General features: G+C 33.9%; 1 non-coding gene across 1 annotated transcript; it reads left to right on the top strand.

Moving 5' to 3' along the window:
• The first annotated feature begins 679 nt into the window (after positions 1-679).
• Positions 680-787, top strand: LOC112745375 (small nucleolar RNA R71). The gene has a single exon (XR_003173307.1). It is a non-coding gene; the product is annotated as a small nucleolar RNA R71 (small nucleolar RNA).
• The last annotated feature ends 2,956 nt before the right edge of the window (positions 788-3,743 follow it).

Genomic DNA, 3,743 nt, shown 5'->3' with positions numbered 1-3,743 from the left:
TGATCCTTTTACTCAGCTGGCCCACTTGTGCTTCCAAATTTCTAATGGAAGACCTTGTTTCATTCATGAAACTTACAGTGGCCTTGGACAGATCAGAGACTAAGTTTGCTAAATTAGAAGTATTTTGTTCAGAGTTCTCTGTCTGTTGCTGAGTTGATGATGGAAAAGGCTTGCTATTGCTAAACCTGTTTCTTCCACCATTATTAAAGCCTTGTTGGGGCTTTTGATCCTTCCATGAGAAATTTGGATGATTTCTCCATGTTGAGTTATAGGTGTTTCCATAAGGTTCACCTAAGTAATTTACCTCTGCTATTGCAGGGTTCTCAAGATCATAGGCTTCTTCTTCAGAAGAAGCCTCTTGAGTACTGTTAGATGCAGCTTGCATTCCATTCAGACTCTGAGAGATCATATTGACTTGCTGAGTCAATATTTTATTCTGAGCCAATATGGCATTCAGAGTATCAACTTCAAGAACTCCCTTCTTCATAGGCGTCCCATTACTCACAGGATTCCTTTCAGAAGTGTACATAAACTGGTTATTAGCAACCATGTCAATGAGTTCTTGAGCTTCTGCAGGCGTTTTCTTTAGGTGAATGGATCCACCTGCAGAAGTGTCCAGTGACATCTTTGATAGCTCAGATAAACCATCATAGAATATATCCAGGATGGTCCATTCTGAAAGCATGTCAGAAGGACACTTTTTGGTCAACTGTTTGTATCTTTCCCAAGCTTCATAGAGGGATTCACCTTCTTTCTGTCTGAAGGTTTGAACATCAGCTCTAAGCTTGCTCAGCTTTTGAGGAGGAAAGTACTTGGCTAAGAAAGCCGTGACCAGCTTATCCCAAGAGTTCAGGCTGTCTTTGGGTTGAGAATCCAACCATAATCTAGCTCTGTCTCTTACAGCAAAAGGGAAAAGCATGAGCCTGTAGACTTCAGGATCTACTCCATTAGTCTTAACAGAATCACATATTTGCAAGAATTCAGTTAAGAACTGAAAAGGATCTTCAGATGGAAGTCCATGAAACTTGCAGTTCTGCTGCATCAGAGAAACTAACTGAGGTTTCAGCTCAAAGTTGTTTGCTCCAATGGCAGGAATGGAGATGCTTCTTCCATGTAAATTGGAATTAGGTGCAGTGAAGTCACCAAGCATCTTCCTTACATTATTATTATTTTCGGCTGCCATCTCCTTCTCCTGTTCGAAAATTTCTGAAAGATTATCTCTGGATTGTTGTAATTTAGCTTCTCTTAATTTTCTCTTCAGAGTCCTTTCAGGTTCTGGATCTGCTTCCACAAGAATGTTCTTATCCTTGCTCCTGCTCATATGACAAAGAAGAAGGCACAGAAAAATAATAATAATAATAATAGAGATCCTTTATACCACAGTATAGGGATCCCTGTGTGAGTAGAAGAAGAGGGGAAGACAAAGAATGTAATATAATGGAAGAAACACAACTGTGAGGAGGCTAGATATGTGAGATGAGATGTTAGGATATGAATGAATAAATAGAGTAAGATGGGGGAGGGAAAATTTTCGAAAATTATTTTGAAAAAGAGTTAGTGATTTTTGAAAATAGTTTTTGAAAAATGTTTAGTATTTTTTTTCGAAAATTTTTGAAATCAAAAATAAAAAAATAATTAGTTAATTAAAAAAGAAATTTTTGAAAAAAGGGGGAGATATTTTCGAAAATTAGAAAGAGAGAATTAGTTAGGTGGTTTTGAAAAAGTTAAGAAACAAACAGAAAGTTAGTTAGTTAGTTGAAACAAATTTTGAAAACCAATTTTGAAAAGATAAGAAGTTAAGAAGTTAGAAAAGATATTTTGAAAAGATATTTTTGAAAAAGATAAGATAAGAAGATATTTTTGAAAAGATATGATAGGAATTAGTTTTTGAAAAAGATTTGATTTTTAAAATCACAATTAATGACTTGATTCATAAGAAATCACAAGATATGATTCTAGAACTCAAAGTTTGAATCTTTCTTAACAAGCAACAAACTTCAAATTTTTGAATCAAAACATTAATTGATTATGTTATTTTCGAAAGTTTGGTATAAAAATAAGAAAAAAATTTTTGAAAAATATTTTTGGAATTTTCGAAAATAACTAAGAATTTTGAAAAAGATTTGATTTTTGAAAAAGATTTTGAAAAAGATAAGATTTTCAAATTGAAAATTTGATTTGACTCATAAGAAACAATTTGATTTTAAAAATTTTTGAAAAAGTCAATCCAAATTTTCGAATTTGATGAGAGAAAAAGGGAAAGATATTTTTTTGATTTTTGAATTTTTATGATGCAAGAGAAAAACACTAAAAGGATGCAATGCATGAAATTTTTAGATCAAAACAATGAATGCATGCGAGAATGCTATGAATGTCAAGATGAACACCAAGAACACTTTGAATGTCAAGATGAACATCATAGACACAATTTTGAAAAATTTTTAATGCAAAGAAAACATGCAAGACACCAAACTTAGAATTCTTTAATGCTTAGACACTAAGAATTCAAGAATGCATATGAAAAACATGAAAAGACACAAAACAAAAAATCATCAAGATCAAACAAGAAGACTTACCAAGAACAACTTGAAGATCATGAAGAACACTATGAATGCATGAAATTTTCGAAAAATGCTAGATGCATATGCAATTGACACCAAACTTATGATATGACTCAAGACTAAAACAAGAAACAGAAAAATATTTTTGATTTTTATGATTTTCTAAAATTTTTTTTTGGATTTTTTTTTCGAAAATTATATGAAAAAGAAAAATTAAGGATTCCAAAATTTTTTACATGAATTCCAGGAATCTTGCCATGTTAGTCTAAAGCTTCAGTCCAGGAATTAGACATGGCTCACTAGCCAGCCAAGCTTTCAAAGAAAGCTCCAGTCCAAAACACTAGACATGGCCAATGGCCAGCCAAGCTTCAGCATTTAACACCAGAGTATATTGCTCTTGATAACAAATTGCTGCTCATCATTTATCAAGTATGTGACTTACCTCTGATGGTTTGGAAGCCTCAGTCCAAAAGAATTTAGACATGGCTTTACAGCCAGCCAGGCTTCACATGCTTCATGAAACACTAGAATTCATTCTTAAAAATCTTGAATAAAATTTTTGAAAACATTTTTATTTTATTATTTTTTTTTTCGAAAACAGATGAGAAAGTTTTGAAAATATTTTTGAAAAATTTTTGAAAAGAAAACAAAAAGAAAATTACCTAATCTGAGCAACAGGATGAACCGTCAGTTGTCCAAACTCAAACAATCCCCGGCAACGGCGCCAAAAACTTGGTGCACGAAATTGTGATGTCACATTCATAATTTGTCACAACTTCGATACAACTAACCAGCAAGTGCACTGGGTCGTCCAAGTAATACCTTACGTGAGTAAGGGTCGAATCCCACGGAGATTGTTGGTATGAAGCAAGCTATGGTCACCTTGTAAATCTCAGTCAGGCAGATATAAAGTGATAATGGTGTTTTCGAATATTATATAATAAAATAGGGATAGAGATACTTATGTAAATCATTGGTAGGAATTTCAGATAAGCGAATGGAGATGCTTTTCGTTCCTCTGAACCTCTGCTTTCCTGCTATCTTCATCCAGTCAGTCTTACTCCTTTCCATGGCTGGCTTTATGTGATACATCACCACTGTCAATGGCTACTTTCGGTCATCTCTCGGGAAAATGATCCAATGCCCTGTCACGGCACGGCTAATCGTCTGGAGGCATCACCC

Source organism: Arachis hypogaea, chromosome 14 (assembly GCF_003086295.3).
Source record: "Arachis hypogaea cultivar Tifrunner chromosome 14, arahy.Tifrunner.gnm2.J5K5, whole genome shotgun sequence".
NCBI lineage: Eukaryota > Viridiplantae > Streptophyta > Magnoliopsida > Fabales > Fabaceae > Arachis > Arachis hypogaea.
The sequence above is the reverse complement of the archived record's forward strand: the minus strand, read 5'-3'. Positions and strand labels throughout refer to the sequence as shown.